Source organism: Panthera tigris, chromosome D2 (assembly GCF_018350195.1).
Source record: "Panthera tigris isolate Pti1 chromosome D2, P.tigris_Pti1_mat1.1, whole genome shotgun sequence".
Taxonomy (NCBI): Eukaryota; Metazoa; Chordata; class Mammalia; order Carnivora; family Felidae; genus Panthera; species Panthera tigris.
This window is the reverse complement of record NC_056670.1, coordinates 5,163,661-5,189,114: the sequence shown is the minus strand read 5'-3', so window position 1 is coordinate 5,189,114 and position 25,454 is coordinate 5,163,661. Positions and strand designations below refer to the sequence as shown.

Below are 25,454 nucleotides of genomic sequence, written 5' to 3'. Positions count from 1 at the left end.
AACTAAAATACCAGTCCTTATGGTTTGATCTTGTTTGTGTCTTGTTTAAGAAATCCTTTTCTATTCAGATATATTATAAAGATGTTCTATATTTTCTTATAAAGGCTGGATTATATTTAAAACTTTTCCTATATGCTACAAATTACCTCCTACCCTGTCATCTTGCTCTGCATGTAGACAGCCAAAGTGGAGAAGAACGAAAGAATATATAAGGCTGTGGTACCCTTCCTATGGGGAGAATGTACAAGTAAGAGAACGCATGGCCAGTGCCAAGGCAAAGAGAGGAAAAAAGTCCCTTAAGTCACATTATAGAGTGTTTCATTGGATGGTTGGAAGGAGATGCCTTTAAGGAAGATGGACTGGGTGAAGCCGGGCGGATCTCCTCAAATAAGGCCTTGGATCTATTCCAAGGAGTTTGGGTTTTGTATTGAAATGGGTAGGGAGCAGTTGTAGGGTGTCAGTCGAGAGTATCACCGGCAAATCCACGTTTGTAAAAATCATCGTCTGTAATGAGGGGGATGAATTGAAGGGGCAGGATGGGGCAAGACAAAATAGGAATCGTGTAATAACCCAAGGTCAAGTCGATGGCACCTGAGACCAGTATAGGGACAGTCCCTGTACCACACATCTCCAGAGACAGAAAAAAAGAAGTTGAAGATAAATTTAGAAGACCAGCAGATTCCCTGTAGTGCCAGTCAGTGGCTTCAGCTATTACCTCCAGAGAGGATAATGATAAGGGAAGGGAATTTAAAAGTTCCGAATAGCCCATTTCACTCAGGACCCAGCCTCACTTCGAGAAACATCTCATAGTTCACTGAGCAGCATGGATGTCCTGAGTATGGGGACAATTTGGATTTCCTATAATGTTGGCCGGGGAAGAAAATAATCTGCAAAAATGCAGGCCCGTCTTTAAAGAGTGACCTTCCCACAGACTTCTAGGCAATGATTGCCTGTCCTTGTGCCCTTCTATCATCCAGAGAATCTTTCTTTGCTCAATGTTTATTTATTTTGATAGAGCCAAGTGAGGGCGAGCGTGAGAGCACATGCGGGGGAGGAGCATGCGGGAAAGAAAGAGGAAGAGAGAGGATCTCAAGAAGGTTCTGTGCTATCAGTGCAGAGCCCGACATGGGGCGCTGTCCCGTGAACCGTGAGACCATGGCCTGAGCCGAAATCCAGAGTCAGAAGCGTAAGGGACTGAGCCACCCCAGTGTCCCCAAAGGCATCTTTCCGGTTTCTCCAGTATGCCGTCATGGTACGCTGACTCCTGCCACTTAGATATTCACAGGGTTGACAGGTTGCTAAGTGCTACAAATATTTCAGAGTCTGGAAGTTTAATCATGTGCATATTAGTGTCAGCTGTTGAATAATATTGCTGGCTGACGTCTGCACCGAAGGAAAATGGGGTTTTTATTTACAGAAAGGGAAAGGAAGCCACTTTGGAGGTATTATGAGTTGAGATAAATGTGCCTGAATATATTTACTGTGTGAGTCTCTAAGTCAGCTTGAGATCCCAGTTCTCAAGGGATAAAAGAAGATGAATGTCTGCATTTTAGAGAGATGCCTACAAAAAAATGGACCCCCCAAGGTGGGCAAACCGCTTCTTCATCCTTTGTTTTTTAAATCCCATTCTCCTCTCCATGCCTTATTTTTGTGTAATTCTGTCATTTACCATCCTGAACTTGATAGTTTGATGATTTTCACAGGATTGAAGTTTAGACGATTTGAGTGGGTAAAACTGGACTCTATAGGCGGTGAGTCCAGGAGTTAAAATATGATTTATGCAGTTATTCTTTAGATAAACATACATGCTGAGTTCCAAACATCAATTTAAAAGGTAGAAATTAGAAAAATATTTCAATGTGTAATTTGAGCAGTAGTATCCTCTCTTTTTCATATAATTAAAGGCCCCCATCTGTCTTAATTTAGAGATGGAAATCAGGTATCTATTCCCTGTGTAGAGGAATCTATTAGTAAATTACAGAGTGTGCCATAAACCCATTGTGTGTTCTTTCCTGTGGAGCACTGGCTTTCATCCACAGACCCACAAACTCACGAATATCATGTGCCTGCTCTTGTGAGGGTATGTGTGAGCGTGACGGGTGCACAGAGGCACACAAAATTCGCGGTCTCCCCTTCCCCCGCATTTGCCTACTGCTCTGGTCTAAAGATTTCCTCTTTAACATGTTCATCTTCCTTCTTTTCTGGAAATACTTTGAAAGTATTATTTGAAAGTATTATGTGCTTGGGATGATAGCTTCAAAAGGCTGTGGTGGGACTTCTAAGAACATGGTGCTACCGTTTCCTGTCCCTACTTGCATGGGTCCAGGTGTTAGACTGGTGAGGTGGCCCCTAGATTAGCCCCAGCGGCCCAGAGCAACACAGTCTTCTCTATTAATTGGACATCCGGGTCTAAAATTGCATGGAGTGTGTCTGTCTACATGTACACAGCTCTCAGTGTATAACTATATATATATATAATCTCAAATGCTTCATTCGAAGTTGGAAATTGCTTCTTCCTTGGACATAATGGAAGATAATGGTTTTCACATCCCATGTCAGTTGGAGGCAGTGAAAGAAAGTAGGTGTCGAATGACAAGTTTGCTTTCGATTGATCTTGCCAGTTTGATTGAAAACTCCGTTGCTCGCTCAGGACGTGCAAAACTGAGGCAGAGGTTTGTGCTTTTTCCTACCCGCCCTCCCCGCCCCCCTCCACAGGGGAGAGTGGAATTGAAGGCATCCATTAAAGGCACCATCTGAATCAGGTGTAATATATAATTCATAAATTGTTCTTATAATTACCTTTTACGAGAAAAACACTATTACTGAGTAGTTTGTAGAGACTTACCTCCTCATTATCTAGCTTGTACGTTTGCAAGCTTAGAGATGGTTGATTCCCAGTTCAGATGTATATGTTTTTTCCTCCTCTCGTTTTCCCTGGCTCTTTGTTTCGTCTTCAGTAGGTCTGGCCCCAGGTTACAGGGTGTAATAAATCTATACTGCGCCTTGATGAATCATCTCATTAAACACGCGCATAGGCTACCTGCCTCTGAGCCATGTGCCAGCAACAGAAGGAGTAGAAATTTTGCACAAGGAACTTGGACCAGGGGAGCGAGCGTAGCGGGAGCGCTAAGGGAAGTGTCCATTTATTGGACCCTTGTGCCCATTTGATGTACTGGCTGTGGAGACCCGGTGAATGTTACCCTCCGGGCGTTTGACATGATAAGAACCAAGGAAGGGAGAATTGGATGGCTTGCTTTAACTTACGGTGGAGCCAGCACTGTAACCATCCGCAGGACTGTCCTGAGGACACAGGTCCAGTACTGGGCAGGGTCACTCACTCTGGGCATGCGAGGCGGGAGGGAAGAGCCGTGGCAGACACTCTGTGACTCTAGATTCCCACCCGCCTAACTGCCTCGTCTCCATACCACCTCTGGGTGTTTTCCTCTGCGTGGCCATCATGAGGTTGACCTGAAGTCTTCCGCTTGTCCTGAATACTTCTTTTCTCATTGTCTCGAAACCACCTTTGTAAAGGTACAACGGTGACCCCACCTTCAGGACCCCCTCCGGGCCAGGGATGCATCCCCGCCCCGCCTCTCCTGGGGGCTGGCTGGAGCTAAGGCTGTCCTCCGTGAGGGCACAGCTCAGGGTTTCATGACACCGGGAGCCGTGCTCTAAGCCCGGGACATCACTGATCGGCTTTAGCATTTCTGCTCTAAGAGTGCCACGCAGCCCCTAGTCTCTTGGCCGCGGCCGAGCTGCCGCCGGACGCTCTGGTTTTCTCCCTAGACACAGGGCTGAGGACCACAGCCCATTTTCTTCTCATCTTAGGGGTTGTACTGACAAGGCTTGGCCGCATGCTAGAGAGTGAGTCCCGCCGTCTTCTTCCCTGTCCTTCCGACGACACCTCAGGGCAAACCACATGGCCCTCCAGCACCTGCAGGTAACTCCTCCAGCGGGGTAAACCAGAGGTGCCCCGGCCCGTGAACGCAGGCGTCTCTGAAGGCCTCCAGTCGGTAGCGCTGCCGTTGGCGCATCTCCAAGGATCCCTCGGGGCCTTCTCCCCCAGGAAGTTGTGACGGTCTCTGGACCCGCCTCACCTGTAGGGTTCCCAGGCCCCGCTGCCAGCTCAGGCGTCAAAGCCTTAATCCCCAAGGCTCATGTGGCCTCACTCTTGCCAGTACCGTCCTTCCCCCGACGTGTGCATCCGGGAGGAGACACGGTGCTTTTGTTCCTTCATACATTGAATCCCCCCTGCTGAGCTTTTTTAATCTAAGGGAAGAAGACTCCTTTATTGGACATAAAGGTCACTGAACTTGAAAAGGGTCACTGGTATGTGCTCCCTGAACTTGAAAAGAGGCCTTTTTTTCCATCACCTTGACAAAGAAAGTTCCGAAGCAGACTACAACATGCAGGCTGACGGTGCACCTGCTCTCCCTACCTTCCCCGCCATGTTGGTGAGCACTCCATCCTCATCCGGGGCCTTCACACCCTAGATACCTTATCTCTGCTGCAATCCTGAAACGTACTTGCTGTTATCTCCACTTAATGCTCAGAGAAACTAGAGTCACGTGCCTATGATCACAGAGATAGAAACAGGCAGAGCTTTGATTCAGAGCCGTCTCTGTTGGCTCCCAAGCAGATGCGCTTTTTACTCTGTGGTGTTGACGGAAAGACATCTGAGGCACTTGGAGACCACCGAAACCATTCTGAACAAAACATTATGGCTCACGAATGGCACTTGGCAGGTGTTGGATAAGACGCCACTTTCGACGGCGAATGAGTCCTAGACGGGGCCATATCACATATGATCATGCAGTTGCATTGACTTTATCTCGAAAATGTTAGGCACCTACAGTTACCTTTTCTTAATGGTAATGACAGTGGATGATAAAATTGAAGGTGAGCATCACGGATTGTGTAAGAATTTCTCAGTAGGAAAATCCTGACATCCAAGATAGGCTAACGCTATTTCCTAGGTCTCCGAATTGACAGAGAATTAAACACATTTTTATTGCTCGTGTAGGTACTGGGTGAGGTGATAATGATGACTTTAAATTGTGTCTGAGTGTGTCTTTTCCCGTCTGCCATATCGTCCCCACCCCTCGAACGTGCTGCCCCAGTAAAGGAGAGAGATGAGCGGAGTGCGGTCAGAGAACACGGGCTTCAGAATTCTGTGGCCTTGGGCTTGAATGCAAGCTCCCCAAGTATGTGACTGTGGGAAAATCACATAATCTTTTAGTCTAGTCCCTTTTCTGACAAATGGAAAGAATCACCGTTAATTTGCAGTGCTAATGTGAAGCTTAATGAAGATAATGTTATCTTATGTGCATATGGAAAGATAAGAGAGGAGATTGGGTAGATTTTAGTACATTTAAATTAAAAATTTTTGTACAAAAAAAAGGCATTACAAACAGTGTTGAAAGATAAGCTTCAGACGGGGAAGATAGTTACAAAGCTATCTAGAATCTGTGACAACCTAAAAAATGTTTTTAATGTTTATTTAATTTTGAGAGAGAGACAGAGCATGAGTGGGAGAGGGGCAGAGAGAGGGGAACACAGAATCCGAAGCAGGCTCCAGGCTCTGAGCTGTCAGCACAGAACATGACACAGGGGGCTCAAACCCACAGACCGTGAGATCATGACCTGCGCCGAAGTCAGATGCTCAACTAACTGAGCCACCCAGGTGCCCCACAGAATCCATAACAACCTTAAAAGTCAGTAAAATAAAAAAAAAAAAAAGATTTAAAACCCAGTGGAGAAAGAAAGGAAATAAAATTAATAATGACAGTTAATAATAAAGCAAGTTGAATGGCCAATATACAGAAAAAAAATTTTTTTAACTCACTGGTAATCAGAAAACTGAAAAAACAACAACTATCACTTCATACCCATCATGTTGGCAAAATCTAAGTTTGGTAAGTATTGCTGAAGACTTGGTGAAATGAGAACTCCTATCTTTCTGATGAGATCGAATTGAAACATCTATGGAAAAGTTCATATGGTTTTTATCCTTTCTCTCATTGATGTGCTGAATCACACTGATTGATTTGCCAATATTGAACCACACTTGCATCCCGGAAATATATCCCACTTGATTGTGGTGAGTTATTTTTTTTAATGTATTGTTAGGTTCAGTTTGCTACTGTTTTGTTAAGGAATCTCGCGTCTAGAGGTGTTGGCCTGTGGTTCTCTTTTATTGTAACGTCCTTACCTGGTTTGACTGCCAGGGTACCACAGGCCTCATGGAATAACTTTGGAAACTTTCATTCCTTTTCCTTGGAATAGTTTGAGAAGAACAGGTATTAACTCATCCTTAAATGTTTGATAGAATTCACCTCCAAAGTCAACTGGTCCTATACTTTTGTTTGTCGGGAGTTTTTTGATTACTGATTCAATTTCATTGCTGGCTACTGATCTGTTCAAATTCCTATTTCTTCCTGCTTCAGTTTTGGGAGGTTACAGGTTTCTAGGAATTTATCCATTTCTTCTAGCCTAATTTGTTGGCATATAGTTTCTCATCATATTCTTTTATGATTATGTTTCTTTTTTTTTAATTATTTTAGAGAGACAGAGAGAGACACTGTGTCTGTGCACACACAAGGGAGCTGGAGAGAAGGGCAGAGGGGAGAGCAAGAGAGAATCTCAAGCAGGCTCCACATGTAGTGTTGAGCCTGAAGTAGGACTCAATCTCAACTGTGAGATCATGACCTGGGCCAAAATCAAGAGTCAGACACTCAACCGACAGAGCCACCCAGGCACCCTGATTGTATTCATGTGGTCTTGGTTATTTATTCTTGTCTTTCATTTCTTACTTTGAGTCCTCTCTCTCTCTCTCTCTCTCTCTCTCTCTCTCTCTCTCTCTCTCTCTCTCTCCCTCCCTCCCTCCCTCCCCCCTCCCTCCTTCCCTCCCTCCCTCCCTCTCAGAGTTTGACTAAAAGTTTTTCAATTTTATGGATCTTTTCAAAGAGTCAGTTCCTGGCTTCATTGATTTGTTCCACTGTTTTCTAAGTTTCTATTTCATTTATTTATGATCTAATCTTTATTATTTCCTTCCTTCTACTGGTTTGCGGTTTTGTGTGATCTTCTTTTCCTAGCTCCTTTAGGTATAAAGTTAGGTTGTTTATTTGAGATTTTTCTTGCTTCTTGAGGTAGGCCTGTATTACTATAAACTTCCCTATTTGCACAGATTTTGCTGCATCCCAAAGATTTTGGACCATCGTGTTTTCATTTGCTTTTGTCTCAATGTATATTTTTTATTTCCTTTTAGATTTCTTGGTTGATGCATTCGTTGTTTTGTAGCATGATATTTAACCTCCATGTATTTGTGTTCTTTCCTGGTTTTTTCTTGTGGTTTATTTCTAGTTTCATACCGTTGTGGTTGGAAAAGATGCATGATATGACTTTAATCTTTTTTAATTTGTCGCGACCTAATTTTTTGGGGGGAGGGCCTAACTTGACCTATTCTGGAGAATGTTCTATGTATACTTAAAAAGAATGTATTCCACAGTTTTAGGATGGAATATTCTGAATATATCTGTTAGTGACATCTGGTACAATGTGTCATTCACGGGCACTGTTTCCTTGTTGATTTTCTGTTTGGATGATCTGTCCACTAATGTAGGCGGGGTGTTAAAGTATCCCACTATTATTGTATTATTATAAACGACGTCCTTTATGTTTGTTAATAGGTGCTTTTTGTATTTGGGTGCTAGCATGTTGTCACATAAATATTTTCAACTGCTCTATCTTCTTGTTGGATTATCTCCTTTATGATGATATAGTATCATCCTTTGTCTCTTGTTACAGTCATGTTTTTAAAGTCTATTGTGTCCAACATAAGTATTGCTGCCCCAGATTTCTTTTGACATCCACTGGCATGATAAATGCTTTTCCATCTCTCACTTTCAATCTGCAGGTGTCTTTAGGTCTGAAATGGGACCCTTGTAGGCAGCACATAGATAGTTTTTTTTTTAATCCATTTAGTAACCCTATGCCTTTTATTGGAACCTTTAGTCCATTTACATTCAAATTATTGATAGGATGTACTTAGTGCCATTTTGTTACTTGTTTTATGGTTGTTTTTATGGGACTTTCTTTGGTGATATACTTGGATTCATTTATCTTTATTTTTTTCATATTTATTTTTTTCATATTTATTACAGGTTTTTTGATTTGTGGTTACTGTTAGGTTTATATATATTATGCACATGGCAGTCTATATTAAGTTGATGTTTGCTTAAGTATCAATCCATTCTAGAAGCATTAAATTTGTACTCCTTTCCCTCCATGTTTTAGGTAAATGCTGTCATACTTTACATTTTTTATTTTGTGAATCCCTTGACTGACTTTTATAAATATAGTTACTTATACTGCTTTTGTGCTTCCTATTTTTCTTAATCCTGCTATGGTCTTTCCCTTCCACTCAAAGAATCCCCTTTAACCTTTCTTGTAGAGCTGGATTAGTGGTCATTAATTCCTTTAAATTTGTTTGCCTGGGAAATTCTTTATCTCTTTCTGTTATGAAAGATGGCCTTACTAGATAGAATATTCTTGGATGCGGGGTTTTTCGTTTGCTTGTTTAGTGTCAGCACTTTGAATATATCATCCCACTCCTTTCTGGCCTGCAAAGTTTCTGCTGAAAAATCTGCTAATAGCCTTTTGGGATTTCCCTTGTATGTAACAGTCTTCTCTCTTGCTGCCTCTAAAATTCTTTATCATTACTTTTTTCCATTTTAATTACTATGTGTTTTGGTGTAGACCACCTTGGCTTGATTTTGAGGTGAAGGGTAGAGTTGGATCCCTGTGCCTTCTGAATCTGGCTATCTGTTTCTTTCCCCAGATTAGGGATGTTTTTAGATACTTTTTCTTCAAATAAATCTTCTGCCCCTTTTCTTTCTCTTCTTCTGGGATCCCTGTGATGCAAATGTTATTGTTTGGTGGTGTCACCAAGTTACTTTAATCCATTTTCAATTTTTATATATGTATCTTTTTTGTCTCTTTCCTGTCCAACTTGATTGCTTTCCATTACTCTGTCCTCCAAGTCACTGATCTGTTTTTCTGCTTCCTCTAGTCTACTATTTTTACCGCTTGTGTATTTTTTTTCATTTTAGTTACTGAGTTCTTCATCTTGGATTTTTTTTTATGGTTTCTATGTCTTTGGTGAGGGGCTTACTGTAGACCTCCACTCTTTTCTTGAATCCAGTGAGTATTTTTATGACCATTACTTTAAATTCTCTATCTGGTGTATTACTTATCTCCATTTTATTTAGGTCTCTTTCTGTGATATTTTTCCTGTTCTTTCACTTGGGACACATTTCTCTGTCTCCTCATTTTGTCTAACTCTTGCTGTATGTTTCTAAGTGTTAGGGAAGTCAGCTATGTCTCATGTTCTTGAAAGTAGCAGCCTTATGAAGAAAAGTCCTGTAGTGCCCTGCAGTGCAGTGTCCCCTGTTTCCTAGAACCTAGTGCTTCAGGAGTGTCTCCTGTGTTGCTGTGTTGTGTGTGCCCTGTTGCTATGGTTGAGCCATGTTTGCCTTGAGTCCGGCCATCGGCATTGGCTCTCCTGGCCTGCTGTTGGCAGGGTTTGGTCCCTTTGTTGGTGGGCCGGTCTGGTGCCATGTTGGCCTGAGTGGATGCAGACCAGGTGTTTGCCAGAGATGCAGTAGCCCTGAACTGCAGAATGCTCTCCTTATGTTGTCCCCTGAGAAGCTTTAGTCGGAGAGCTGGGCCTGCAGTCAGACCAGATGTCTGCCCCCCAGCCCAGAGGCTTATCTTCCCCTCTCCCCAGAGCAGGACTCACTTTGGGGTGGCGATGGCCCCTGTTGAGACTGCTTGTACCCTGCTGGGCTTGTGGACCACTTTGGAGAACAACTGCTGAGGGCAGATCGGTGGGGGCAAGTGTCTGCAGGAGAGCATAGGGCCAAGGCAAGCTGTTAGCCGGTTACTGCAGAGTGTTCACTCTGTGCTGATTTGTATAGACATCCATGTACCTAGGCTGGGGGGCAGGAGAGGGAGATGGCACTCACTAGCTTCTTCATTCTTGGAGAAGTCTCCTAAAGATCCTTGCCCCTCTAGCACTTGCATGTACCCCAGTCATCTACCCATCTACCCCTCCCAGGTACAGTCTCAGGGATCAGTTTTCTTCCCGACTGTCTCTCTCCCCTTCCTACTGGATGTGGCCTCTTCTTTACCTTTAACTATGGAAAGTCTGTTCTGCCAGTCTTCAGGCCATTGTCCGGCTTACTTACACTGATGAGGGTGTTAACTAGGTGTATCCATGGGATGAGGTGAGCCTGGGTCCTCCTACTCTGCCGTCTTCCCTGGACGTCCACCACAAATCTTTTGTTAAATTTATTCTTAGAGACTTGATACCTGGGAAAGTAAATGCTATATGTTAAAGCACAGTTTCTAATTTCTCATTGTGCCATAATGTGTAGAGATAATTGATTTTTATTTATTCACTTGGTGTCCTATTTCATTTGGTCTGTTTACTTTTTAGTAGTACATTTTAATTTACCGGTATATTCTTTTGGATTTTCTATATACGCAATCACATAAGCTATGAATAATAAAGGTTTTCTCCTACCCTACCTTCCCTTATGTCTTTTTCTTCTACTCTACTGACCAGAACTTGCGCAATGGTGCTGACTAGAGGTGGCGATGGTGGGCATCTTTGCATCTTTCTGACTCTCAGAGGGAAATCTTTCCATTTTTGTCCTTAAGAATTTTTTCCTTCCAGGTTTTTGATAGATAATGGATCAGGTAAGGGACGTTCTTTTCTATTCTACATTGGCCAAGAACATGTATGTTTTAAAGGGTCACAACTGGATATTAAATTTATTTGGACTCTTAGTCTACATTTTCTAGAAGGTTACTTTCTTCGCAATCAGTGAATAGGGCGAATGGCATTCATGGATCCATTGCCTCTTTAAGCACTAGAGACTAGAAAATAACCTCTAAATCGTACTTAGATTGTACTTGACACTGACATTATAGCACTGTTCTTCTCATGTGGGACTCCGTTGAGCCACTTAAATGGAATTTAGGGACACTAGGGGTCAACATACGTCCCTTGGCTGAAACCCGTAAATATTTGCTTACCTTTCTACCTTACTTTAATCATATTTTGGGACGTTGGAGTATTCCTTTGTTTCTTGCCAACTCATCATGCTTTTAGAAAGATGTTTTTAAATATTTTATCTTGTGTGTTTAGTTGTTTCCAATAGCTGGTTCTTTAGGGCATCCATCACACATACTGTTGGAAACAGCAGCCAAATATATTATTTATTTAAAAACATTTTTTGAAGTAAATGTGGCACATTGTCAACTTGGATTAAATCTCAAGGAAGCATACTTTGTTGTTACATGATTTCTGTAGTTTTCATATTTTTAATAACAAAAATAATTTCTTTGTATCTTTTAAAATGATATGTCTCTTCTGCTTATCAGGGAAAGCATTTCGCACATGTTAAAATCTTTGACTTTTCCTTCTCTTTAAATGTCTCTCGTTTGCTTTCGGTGTCAACATCATTTTCCCTATGGTCCTTCTGAGAGGAATATTACACCCATTTTCTTCACATGTTTGGTGATAGGAACCCTTAGAGCCATAAGCAGAAGCCTAAGGGCATTTCGGCTGCTTTTGCCTATAAAGAGTCGTGACCATTAAATCTTCATACTAACTTTATACCGTTTTCATTTCTTTGTGAAAATCACCTGCCCTTTCCCCCTGGTCTTTGGGGAGTCAGAGGTAAGGGGCTTTTCTCTATGGCTTTCCACCCATCACTCGTTTCTGCTTCCAAATACAGTTTGAAGGCATTACATGTCCAGGACAGAACTCGCCATGCCTGATGAGGATGTCCTCTGTTAAATGACACACTAGGAGGGAAAGGACCCACATAATGGGCTTTTAGGGACTGAAGTTTATAAAGCTGAGCAATCATAAAAGGAATCCTTTCAGCTTCAGAGATGTCTTAGGGCTAAAATTTTAACCAGAACAGAATAAACATGAAATCCAATTAAATTAAACATTTTCTTTTCGTTATTACTTTTGATATATTTTATATCTTCTGTGCCCCTGTCAATATCTTTTAGAAAAACAGATGGATAGATACTTTGTTTCTAAGTACATACACTGAGCTAAAAGACTTTTCCTTTGGACACTTGTAGAACCATTTATATATGATTGTCTCCTTCAGAGTACTATAGGTGTACTATGTGTAGGATTCTGTGTATATCTATTTTATTTCTACCTTTTGGGGAAGATTTGACATTTTAAAGAAGCAAATTTATAAAAATTCAGATAAAACTCCATTTTTCCAGTATCCAGTATAATTTGAGTATGCTTGTGCATTTCAAGGAATCAAGAGATCAAAAAGCCAATTTTCTTTTTCAACTATACATTCAGTATTTTTAAATAAATGTAAACAAAAATAACAGATTTAAGGGATGATGAACTTGGCAGGATGTGGGCATCTCATGTTCTGTGGCAGGAAATATTTTCCGATTTTTATTCCTCCAATAAAAGGTTTCAATTTGGCTTTTTAATGTCCTAAGGAATATAACAACTATTTCTGAGGTTTTAAATGTGTTTTAATCTTTTGGTCTTTTATTGTTGATCCATAAAATTCATAAAAAAATTTCATAAAATTACTCCTTTGCCATTGTATTTTTTCAAAGCAAATCCCAGATACAGTACAGCTCTGTGTTTATGTTAATAAAAAAGCACAGCTCAGGATGATGCATATGTGACTTACGTTTACTTGCATTTGTTTTATGAGAGATGTTAAGATGGCAGGAGAAGATAAGAGCCATAATAAAGAAAAAGGCATTATTATTGTCAGTAGATAATACGTGAACTCTGGAGACATCAAAAATAATTGAAATAGTCTTAGCATTTGCACATAAGTTGGAACAGAAATATTTCTATAGTACGAAACAGCGTGTTAATACTACACGGTGATACCATAGCTTACTGCAAATTCCCTTCCATTTGTGTGCATTTCCTTGAACTACTCAAAAGGAGTCCACACAGAGTTACGAATAATGACTGGCATTTATACAGTCATGATCTGTATTTCATTGAAAAGTTATGGTGCATGCTTTAACGTTCGAGTTCTCCTGGATAATACAGAACTCATTCTGCATCAATGCATCTTTTCAGGGATCTTTGAAGGATTGACTCTCTCAAAACTCATTACCCACCTGTTTCTTCTTTTCTTCTACCTTCTCTTATTCAACAATGCCATAGTATTTTCTTTGTCTCCTTTTTTTTGTTTGTTTCAGAATATGCATCTACACATACTACATACATACATACTTTCACACATTTAACTAGGAAGGGCCAGTTGTTTAAAGAAATACCATTCAGGCCATAGTATTAAGTTAAATTCACTTTCCAACTGCTAGTCCTTTCGATGTACTTAGATCTCTTTGCAAGCAAGAAATCGAGAACCCTAGTAATGTAGTAATGTCACTCTAGTAATGTAGCAGATTGAGAGCCATCCAGAGAATCTGAAATCAGAGCAGCTGAGGAAGTGAAAGAAGCATTCATGATCAAAACATTTGCCTTCCTTTTGAGAATTTCTAAATGGGAGGTTTTTCTTTTCCACTCCTTTTTCCCTAAAAATCTGTGAAGTGGTATTAAAATACCACTTGAAGAACAACCAAAAGAAAATAAAATTAGCCACCACCACCACCAGGGAGCTAACTGACACACACAGAGTGGCCATCCCTGACACACACATTTACTTAGGATGAATTGTTGTTTATTACCATCGCCACGACACGCATGTCCTTAGAATGAACTGTTGTTTGCTATTAAAACCCTTGAAGCTAAAACCCTGGAACCAAGACCCATGAATTGATTCCTGTGTTCCCTTCCTCTTCTGTATCCTTTATTAATAATAAGTGGTATTCTGTTAGCCGCTCTTAGGATTGTTAACTTTTGAGGATATGCAGGTGAGGAGTCAAAGGTAATGATCCTATGTAAAGCCAAAATAATGCACATTTTCTATTACTTCAGAGTGTACATATTTAAAAATGTGAAGCCTAGAGGAAATAGTTACCTAAAGTAAGTTTGACGTTGCCTCTGTATCTCTTTCTCTGGGAAAGTAGAGAGAACAGCTGTTGTGGGACAATGGTCTACAGTGACCAGTGGAAAGGAAAGAAAGTAATCCAGGAAGTGTTAGTAAGATCCAAAAACCCATTTCCTGTCTTTACACACAAACTCTCAAGGAAATATTATTCTTTCTAAATCTATGGTCCATTACTTCAAGACTAGTTTTAATCTAAGGGATTAAAAACCTGTTATTATCCAAATGATGGGCAAGAATAACTTGAGATAGACATTTTTAATACTGCCCCCCTTTTTAAAGATAGGTTATATTAATAAGTTCTTTGCAAATTCTATTAAAGAGTAGGCACATTTCTGATTTAGCGAAATTCAAACCTGTCTTTGCTTTTGTAGTCACTTCGCAAGCCTTATACATTCTCTACACAATTGGATGGAAGAAATTTTGTTTCCATTTAGGATGAAGATAATGTTTTTTTAACCATTATTTCTGTGTGATGGCATGTCTTATGTGACACATTAGCATCTCCTTTTCAACTTCCTTCCCTCCTTTTTTTGAGAAGAATGTTGACATAAACCCACTCAATTAAAATAACATTACAATCTTACCTGACTTATTCAGAGAAACAATAGAATGTGCCATTACGTAGGCTGACTAAACCTGGAGATTGTGTCAATTGAGGAGAGAGTGTATCCCTGAGTTTTTGTATTACTGATCATTGATGGGAGGGGAGGGGGTTCTTTTTCTTGCTTGTGCCTGTGCCTATACTCAGTGACACTCTGCATAATATAATATGCTTGTGATGAAAATACAGGTTCCATAGACGAAATGAGAATAGACAAAGAATCAGGGAAGACATAGAAGATAGACTGTGATACGTAAGATCATTAACTATAGCATTTTTTTTTTTTTTGCTTTTTTTCCCCAATTTTCTTAACATCGATGATGACACTTAGAAGCATTTTTCAGGCTACTAAAAGGGTTTGCTTTTTCCCTACATAATCCAGCTAAAGAAATATTAAGTAAAAGCATGAGAATAAACATGATAAACTTTTGAGTTAGTGAATGTCAGTATAACATGTGAGATTGTCATGAATCTATTTCATTTACCACCCTAAACTCTGTGTATCTGTATTTCCCTTATCACATCCCTCTTCATAATGTTTTGTGTTGTTTAAGCATCTGGATTCTCCTTTCTCCCTGGTGCCCTTCCACTTTTATGGCCAATCCTCAATGTGTACTGACTGAAGGGTGTCGCACTTTAGGAGACAGGGTCTTGCCTGTGCCACTAATTAACTGATACCTTTGAAGAAGGCACTTAACTTCACTGGAACCAGGTCTCCTCCATTGTAATCCACCATGGTTTCCCAATTGACTTAAGGTCCAGCTCTCTAAGTTTGGTGATTCATTTATTTTTAGCATGAATGCCTTTTTGGCCCAGACTCCGTGAGCCTGACACTGTTCCCTTTGGCAAACCTAGGTGGTCAGCTGTGAAGGTAAAATAGAAGTATTATTAGGCCTCTTGCGAAGGAAACAACTGAGATATGGAATGTTGTAAGAATAGTAGTAGTAAAGAAGTCTTAAAAAGTCTTGCTTGAACCTTCTTGCCTCTCCCAGCAGTCATGCCTTTCACATATATACGTTCTTTGAGCAAACATGGACTAACCCTCCTAACACCAGGCACTGTCACGCTCTTGGGGCCCAGATGTGAACCAGAGTCAGAGTATCAGTCAGGAGGAGACAGGTAAGAAAGCTGACATTTTCTTGTGCTGAGCAATGTATAAACTGATAGGGACGCACCCAGGAGGCACAGAAAGGTTGGGACACCAACCCTTCGGAGAAATCATTCTTCAGTCTTCCTTCTTCCTCCTCGTACATTTTTTTTCAGCTCATCTATATCCCTCTCAATCCTTTATTGTAGCACTAGTGCCCCAAAACGGGCTGTGGAGTCAGACTTCTTGCAGTGGAGTCTAAACTCCTTTACCTGGTTATTCTGGGGCCCTGGAAAGTCATCGAGCCTCTATGTCAGTTTTCTAATCTGTAAAATGGGGATAAGAGTCATGGTGCCCTGCTGGCAGGGTTCATGATTTTTTTGAATTATGTTTTCGAATTCTAATACATTGAGCACAAGTATTGGAAGAAGAAAGGATTCGAGTCATCAAAAACAACAATAACAACATTAACTACTTGTCGATGAATAGGAATTCCTTAGATTTACTAAAACGGAATACAGGTAAAGTTGTAGGACTGACCATTAACTAAAACCAAGGCATCATTTTTTCTTTTCAGCATGTTCTGAGACCAGATCTTTCCATCCTCCCAGCTCCCATGGACAACAGAGCCCCAAGTACTGGAGAAAGAATTTCCCCACATATTTTAAGGAGCCTATTTAATTTTGTTTACAAACACATACCAAACAGTATCATATTTTGTTCTTTTTTGGTGAGATTTTTGTTAAGAAATTGTGATTAGCGGTACAGTGGCCAGAACCTGGTAAGAGGGAGACCTCCACATTTTATTTAATTTGCTGCTATTTTGTTGCCATATTATTCAGGCAGCCTGTACTGTTTTTTGCAATTGAAATGTGATTTGAGAAAAGTTCCACCATTATGAATATGGTTTTGCTTGAATCCCCCATAACTTCCTTTTCAATTACCATTTTAAGGTCCAGTATTTTTTTTTCCTTTACTCACTTGTTTTGTTTCCTAAATTCGACATATGAATGAAATTATATGTCTTTCTTAAGACATATATGTCTTAATTGTCTTTCTCTGACTGGCTTACTTCAGTTAGCATAATACTCTCTAGCGCCATCCATGTCATTGCAAATGGCAAGCATTCATTCTTTTTTATGGCTGACTAATATTCCTTCGTATATATAAACCCCATCTTTTTTGTCCAGCCACCAGTTGATGGACACATGGGCTGTTTCCATAATTTGGCTATTGCACATAACGCTACTATAAACTTGGGGTGCATGTATCCTTTTGAATTAGTGTTTTTCTATTTGGGGGAAAATCTCCAGTAGTGCAATTACTGGATCATAGGGCAGTTCAATTTTTACCTTTTGGATGAGCCTTCCTATTGTTTTCTACAGCGGCTGCACCAGTTTGCACTCCCACCAACAGTATAGGAGGGTTCCTTTTGTCCCACATCCTCACCAACACCTGTTGTTTCTTGTGTTGTTTATTTTAGACACTCTGGCTGGTGTGACGTGATAACTCATTGTGGTTTCGACTTGCAATTCCCTGATGATAAGTGAGGTTGAGCATCTTTTCATGTGTCTGTTGGCCATCTGGATGTCTTCTTTGGAAAATGTTTATTCATGTCTTCTGCCCATTTGTTAGATTGGATTATTTGTTTTTTTGGTGTTGAGGTGTATCAATGTTTTATAGGTTTTGGATCCAACCTTTTATTATATACATCATTTGCAAGTACCTTCTCGCATTGTGTAGGCCGCCTTTGAGTTTTGTTGGTGGTTTCCTTCACTATGCAGAAGCTTTTTATCTTGATGAAATCCTGATAGTTTATTTTTGTTTTGTTTCCGTTCCTCAGGAGACAGACGTAGAAAAATGTTGCTACAGCCGATGTCAGAAAAATTACTGCCTATGCTCTCTTCTATTTTCACAGTTTCAGGCCTCACATCTAGATCTTTAATTCGTTTTGAATTTATTTTTGTATATGGTGTAAAAAAGTGGTCAGTTTTGGGGCGCCTGGGTGGCTTGGTCGGTTGAGTGTCCGACTTCGGCTCAGGTCATGATCTCACGGCCCGTGAGTTCGAGCCCCGCGTCGGGCTCTGTGCTGACAGCTCAGAGCCTGGAGCCTGTTTCAGATTCTGTGTCTCCCTCTCTCTCTGCCCCTCCCCTGTTCATGCTCTGTCTCTCTCTGTCTCAAAAATAAATAAACGTTAAAAAAAACGTTAAAAAAAAAATTTTTTTTAAAAAGTGGTCAGTTTCATTCTTCATGTTGCTGTCCAGATTTCCCAATACCATTTCATTTGTTGGTGAGACTGTTCTTTTGCCATTGGATATTCTTTCCTGCTTTGTCAAAGATTAATTGATCATATAGTTGTGGGTTTATTTCCATATTTTCTATTCTGTTCCACTGATCTCTATTTTTTGTGCCAGTACCATACTGTTTTGATGACTACAGTGACGTAATAGAATTTGAAGTGAGAATTGTCATGCCCCCAGCTTTGCTTTCCCTGCCTCCCAAGACTACTTCGGCTATTTGGGGTCTTATGTGGTTTGGTGGAGCCTTTCACTTTTTCTATATAAAGTATCATGTCTTCTGCAAATAGGGAAAATTTTACTTCTTCCTTACCAATTTGTATTCCTTTTATTTCTTCTTGTCTGATTGCTCTGGCTAGGACTTCCAATACTGTATTGGATGAAAGCAGTTAGAATGGATATCTCTGTATTATTCCTGACCATAGAGGAAAAGCTCTCAGTATTTCCCCATTAAGGATGATGTTAGCTGTGGGTTTTCATATATGGCCTTTATTATGTTGACATATGTTCCCTCTAACTCAAATTTGTTGAGGGTTTTTACCATGAATGGATGTTACACTGTCAAATGACTGTTCTGTGTTTATTGAAATGGTAATATGGTTTTCTTTATCCTTTCTCTTGTTGATGGGATGTATAATATTTATTTGCAAATACTGAACCATGCTTGCATCCCAGGAATAAATCCCACTCAATAGTGGTGATGACTTTTTTAATGTATTTTTTGATTCAGTTTGCTCCTCTTTTGTTGAGAATTTTGCATCTGTGTTCATCAGGGGTATTGGCCTATAGTTCCCTTTTTTATTGGTGTCTTTATCTGGTTTTGCTGTCGGGGTAATGCTGACCCTATAGAATGAGTTTGGAAGTTTTCCTTCCTTTCCAGTTTTTGGAATAGTTTAAGAAGAACGAGTGTTAATTCTTTATTTATTTATTTATTTATTATTTTTTTTTCTTAACGTTTTATTTATTTTTGAGACAGGGAGAGACAGAGCATGAGCGGGGGAGGGGCAGAGAGAAAGGGAGACACAGAATCGGAAGCAGGCTCCAGGCTCTGAGCTGTCAGCACAGAGCCCAATGCGGGGCTCGAACTTATGGACCGCAAGATCATGACCTGAGCCGAAGTCGGCCGCTCAACCGACTGAGCCACCCAGGCGCCCCGAGTGTTAATTCTTTAAATGTTTGGTAGAATTCACCTGTAAAGCCATCTGGTCCTGGACTTTGGCTTCTTGGGAGTTTTTTCATTACTGACCCAATTTATTTGCTGTTTATCAATTTGTTCAAATTTTCTATTCTTGATTCACTTTGGTAAAAGGCGAAAGATTTATGCGATCTGAAGAGAAACCAGAGTATATTCTTGATTCACTTTGGGAAGTTTATATATTTCTAGGAATTTATCCATTTCTTCTAAGTTATCCAGTGTGGTGACCTATTGATTTTCATAATCTCTTATTTGTATTTCTGTGGTGTTGGCTTTTATTTCCCCTCTCTCATTTGTGAATTTATTTATTTGAGTCCTTTCTCTTTTTGATAAGTCTGGCTAAAGGTTTATCAGTTTTATTGTTTTTGTTTTTCCCAAACAACCAGGTTCTAGTTTCATTGATCTGTTCTATTGTTTTTGTTTGTTTTTGATTTTTTAGTTTCTGCATCACCTACTTCTGCTCTAATCTTTATTGTTCCCTTCTCCTTCTGTTTTTAGGTTTTGTATGTTGTTCTTTTTCTGGCTCTTTTAGGTGCAAGGGTAGGTTGTTTGAGATTTTTCTTGCTTTTAAGGTAGGCCTTTATTACTATATACTCCCCTCTTAGGATCGCTTTTACTGCATCCCAAAGGTTTTGGGACTGTTGTGTTTTTATTTTCATTTGTTTCCATGTACTTTTTTATTTCTTCTTTTATTTATTGGTTGCCTCATTCATTTTTAAGTAGCATGCTATTTAGCCTCTATGTATTTGTGGTCTTTCCATATTTTTTCTTGTGGTTTATTTCTAGTTTCATAGTTTTGTGGTCAGGAAAGATGCATGCTATGACTTAGATCTTCTTGAATTTGTTGAGGCTGGTTTTGTGGGCTATTATGGTATGTATTATGGAGAATGTTCCATGTGCACTTGAAAAAAATGTATTTTTCTGTTTTAGGATAGAATGTTCTGAAAATATCTGTTATTTCCATCTGTTCCAGTGTCATTCAAAGCCATTGTTTCCTTGTTGATTTTCTGCTTATCTAATCTGTCCATTTTGTAAGTGGAGTATCAAAGTCCCCTACTATTAAAGTATTATTATTGATTAGTTCCTTTATGTTGGTTATTAACTGTTTTTATTTATTCAGGTACTATCATGTTGGGTACATAAATATTTATCATTGTTATATCTTCTTTTGGACTGTCCCCTTCATTATTATATAGTGTTTTTCTTTTCTGTTGTTACATTTCTTTGTTTTGAAGTCTATTTTGTCTGAAATAAGTATAGCTACTCTGGCATCCTTTTGACCTCCATTTGCAGAATAGATGTCTCTCCATACCCTCACTTTCAATCTTCAGGTATCCTTATGTCTAAAATGGGTCCAAAGACAAACTGATCACAAGGTTTTGCTTAAGCTGTTTTCTACATCCTGAAACGTTGCTCTTCTCTTCATTAATACTTACATTCCTAGGAAATTTCATATGTGGCAATATGGATTCTGCACCTTACACAGTGTGCTGATGTCACTTAAGAACTTAAAAAGGGCATGCCTCTTAGGAACGCTTTATTAAGGCTCCTTTCAGAAATTATTTCTCAGCTCAGAAGACTTCTAAATCAATGTGTTTGAGTGTTACCAACCATTCTGCAAAGAACAGGATGAAGGAAGCATAAAGATGTCATTTTTACCGATAGGGAACATCCAACTCATTTTATAATTTCCACTCAAGACCTTGGAAGACATCTGTTCACTGTTCAGCTTTTTCTATATTTCTTGCCCTCAGATTCTCCTGAGTGTTAGTTCTTTGAATTTGAGTTTGACTTTTGGTAAAAAAAAAGATTTCCCACATTTATAATATTCATAATCTGATGGAAATATGGTTTTGGCCAGACTTCAAGCAGAGTCTGAAATGAGGCAAGTCTGGGATGGTACCTGAGTCACCAGCATGGTAAGAAAAATACTGAACGTTCTGGAGGGTTAAAAGCATGAGAACAGTGACAGTTCCTGACTTGCCCACTCAGCTGAAAAGGGCTCAGCCAACTTTTTGTTCAAAGACTAGATAATCAATATTTTCAGCTTTGCAGGCCTTACAGTCTCTGTTGTACTTGTTCAGCTTTGCCTTTGGAGCACAGAAATGGCCATTGACAAAACATATGCGGTCAGAGGTGGCTGTGTCACCATACAACTTTACAAGAATCTAATAATATTTTCTGGGCAAAGGGGCACAGCTCAAATCATGATGTCTTGATGTCAGAATCGTTAGCCTAAGAGTAGATTTCACCCCAGGAACATCATAATCACAGCTTTTCATTTGTTCTCATTTTCCCAAATATACATACCTGTCCCCACTTAACCCAGAACATAGAAGAATCTACAGGAACATCTGGGAGAGCTCACAAAATCCAGATGAGTCCCTGGCCTTCCCACTGCCACTTCTACCATTGATATAAGCACTGGTGAAAACACAGGTGTAAATATTTTATGCAGAAGGCTGCTCCCATTACCCACCATGCCTTGCAACCAGTGCCATTAGCCTGGTTTTAGGACCAACCTCCAGAGTACTCCTAAAACTCAGCAATAATGAGCTCTAGGGGAAAAAAAATGCCAAATGTGGCAGCTGCAGTCTGACTTTTAAAGACTTTCCGCCTTAGTCCTTCTGTTCTGTCCCTTCTGGACGTATTTATTACCCCAATGTCGCACACCTCCCATGCTTGGTTCAGGAGGAAAATCTGTTCTGTCAGTGTTAGACAGTTCTTTGAGCTCCAGCCTGTGTAGCAAGTAGGAGCCAGCGCTTAATTTTAGAATGCTGACTGCCCGGAGCAAAATGTGACATGATTAGTTTGTGTTCATTAGTGTTGGTGGAGAGATTTTGTCTGCTCGAGTTTGCAAAACAGCCGGAAGTAAAATTTTGCAAAGAGCTTTTTCCTTTAAGTCGGTGCCTTTAGGGAGACATCCGGGCCTTATTTTTAGAATTCATTTCTCTTGCTACATAATTCTGGGCTGGATAGATCAGATGGTGTAAACGAGCCTGTGGGTGTTTTGCCAGAAATCTACATGTGCTTTTATTGTCCTCTTCAACTATTTTACTTCTCAAAAATATATGTCACTGGTCAGGAGGAAGACTGGAACCATAGACATGGACAATTCAACAAAAATATCCTCCTTTTTCCTTTGATGGTAAAATAATCTCCTCCTATCCCCCACCACCTGGGGCCTATACTTCCCTAATCCCAACATATACTTTGTTCTTATTACGAAACTCATCTTTTGTAGGTGATCCTTCGCTTCTCCTGGAAACAGGTGTCTTAAAAGAGAACAAGCATGGATTTCTTATTTGACCTATTACCACTTGTAATGTCCAGTCTTGCTCCTTCCCATTATTTAAAAATAATAATAGTAATAATTAACTCTCATGGGTCTAAATGGACCTGATGATGGTTTGAATAGACGGGTTATGATGAGGAGTAGTTGGATTAGATAAATATTTAAAAACTAGTGCTCATAGTTCTTGCTGATGGGATGCCAGGGAAAGAGTCAGGATAACTGCAGGGTATGGGGGTTTGAGGTAAACAACTAGGTACCATTTCTTGACATGGGGGTGGTGGGTCGAGGCAAAACAGTTTGACGGAGTATAAATCACAACTTCACATATGATAATTATGAAGTGCCTATTAATCATCCAAGTGGCACTCAGGGCTACAGAGGAATGGAGACAATAAGGGACATAACTAAGATGTCCTCTGGGATGCTGGGCAGAGGCGTGTGGCACAGTTTTAGGAACCTTTACAACAGTTCTGTAAGTTACCTGTTTCTATCATTGCAAGAAAACATAACTTCCCAGTTGTATCATGCTTTTATGTATTTTTAAGTACTAACATTAGGAAGACTAAGAAATTATCTCTTGGAAATTCAGTACGTTATAAATGTACTTCTCTGCTATTTTCTGGATGACAGAATATTCTAGAACATTAGAATATTCTAATTCAAGAATGGATTTGCTTAATTAGAAGTATTCTTCAGGCATCCACATTCGTTCTTTCAAATTGAATTGAGATCCACTAGGTGTAACCTATAACATGTTTTCCAGAATATTTAGTGCTTTCTAGGGTGAAATGATTATCATTTTTTAAATGTTTTATTTATTTTTGAGAAGGTGGGGAAGGGCAGAGAGAGGGAGTGAGAGGATCCCAAGCAGGCTCCACATTGTCAGGGCAGACTGGACTGGATGCGGGGCTCAATGTTAGGAAATCATGACCTGAGCTGAACTTACATTGGTCGCTTAACCGACTGAACTACCCAGCTGCCCCATCTAGGGTGAAATTATTAAATCATGAGCTCCAGAGACCTACTAATGGTCCATGCAAAGTGGTGTTGGGCCATGTTTTGTTCTTCACTTTGGTAGGAATTTCTTTATCAATGGGTAAGAAATTGTCCTCATTCACTTCGTGTTTTAGAAACACTTAAAAAAAGGATACCCTGTGCTTATAAAATTTAAAGGAAAATAACATTTATGGAAATCTTGACTATTTATAGGGTGAATTTAGAGGTGGTTGAGTAGACTTCTCTTTCTAGTGATATGTCCATCTTTCATATAGCAAGATACAAATGCTTCCTGTTGTACACTATTGACATAGAATGAACTATATTTTAAAGGAAAACTGACTATATACCCTCTCTGAGACTGTCATGGTCCTTCCTCATGACAAATTAGGCCTGTGGACAAAAAAAAAAAATCTCAGGACTGTCAAGTCTTATGAAATGTAACCTCGTTTCTTCCATATTCTCCTGGGAATGGGTGGTCGATGTCCTGATGTATGATTTTGTGTTTGACACTGTTAGAGAAAAATTGTGCTAGACAGAGGTAAATTGAGAAGATTTGGGCTCTCAGGTTCTTGAGAAAGACATTCCTAAACTGTGAAACCAGCAAGGGGCTGAGAGAAGATTAACATCGCAAAGGGGCAGAGAAATAATTTCCAATTGCAAGTTTTCTAAACTAAATGCTCTGAGAAGAGGGAGGGGAGGGGCCTGTAGTCAGGAACCAACCCATCTAAATCGTCCTCTGTCTGGAGAAAAGGCAAATGCTGTCTTGCTCAGCACCTTATATGCTCTGGACCCGCGGGGGGGGCAGAATTCTCCGTTATTTCATAAAAGAAGCAAATTAAAACACCATAAAATTATTTACTTTTGGAGGAAGAACAAGAAGACTGTTGTAGCTAAATATCTTAGCCATACAATTTATCCAAATGGGTTAATCTTCCTCATCTTCCTCAGGCTTAAAGTGAGGAGTTGGAGTTACTGCCCAAGACTGACAGCTTTTGGGTTTGAAGAGTTCTCTAGGCCCCAGAGAGTCAAGCAAGATAAATTCTCTGAACTGAATGGCCTCTGGCTGTAGCTAAGTTCTAAATCCCTGTAACTTGCATTTCAGAGGCTCCAGAGTTCAGAGAGGCCCCACAAAGGCAAACAGTGGAGATAGGAGGAAAGTCAGAAATAATTAATAATAATAATAATAATAATAATAATAATAATAAATCTTGTATGTGCTAGCAAAATTTATTTTAATATATTTATTAGGTTACTTGACTTCTCTGCCTCACTTTCTGATCTTTATTTACCTTGTGTAAATTAGGGTGATACTTTTTAAGTTATTATAGGGATAAATGAAATCATATATATATGTGAAATAGACTATCTGGCTTATGGAAAAAAAATTGTGATCTATTGTCATTCATTATTCCTTGGTGATTCATAGCTGTCCCTTCACTAGACTTTCCCTCCTTTAAAAGCAAAGATCAAGTCTTTTTATCTTTGGATTTCTAGTGGTCAGGCGAGTGCCTTGTAAGTATACGTTAACTGAGGGGCGCCTGAGTGGCTCAGTCGGTTGAGCGTCCAACTTCAGCTCAGGTCATGATCTCACGGCCCGTGGGTTCGAGGCCCACATCGGGCTCTGTGCTGACAGCTCAGAGCCTGGAGCCTGCGTCGGATTCTATGTCTCCCTCGCTCTCTGCCCCTCCCCGCTCAGGCTGTGTCTCTATCTCAAAAATAAATAAACATTAAAAAAATTTTTAAAGCATACGTTAACTGAATGACTACATGAGCATGTGAGTTGTAGCGGCACTTCTTAGAGCATGTGTTGTAGGCTAGTGGTGCCCAGGCTAGGCTGTTTGTCAAGGTTATATACAGCTACCTATTGGCCAGACACAAGGTGTATA

General features: G+C 40.0%; 1 protein-coding gene across 3 annotated transcripts in view; it reads left to right on the top strand.

Moving 5' to 3' along the window:
- The window catches only part of PRKG1 (protein kinase cGMP-dependent 1), a 1,248,331-nt gene that overhangs the window by 971,922 nt on the left and 250,955 nt on the right, over positions 1-25,454 (top strand). The gene's annotated exons all lie outside the window — the stretch shown is intronic.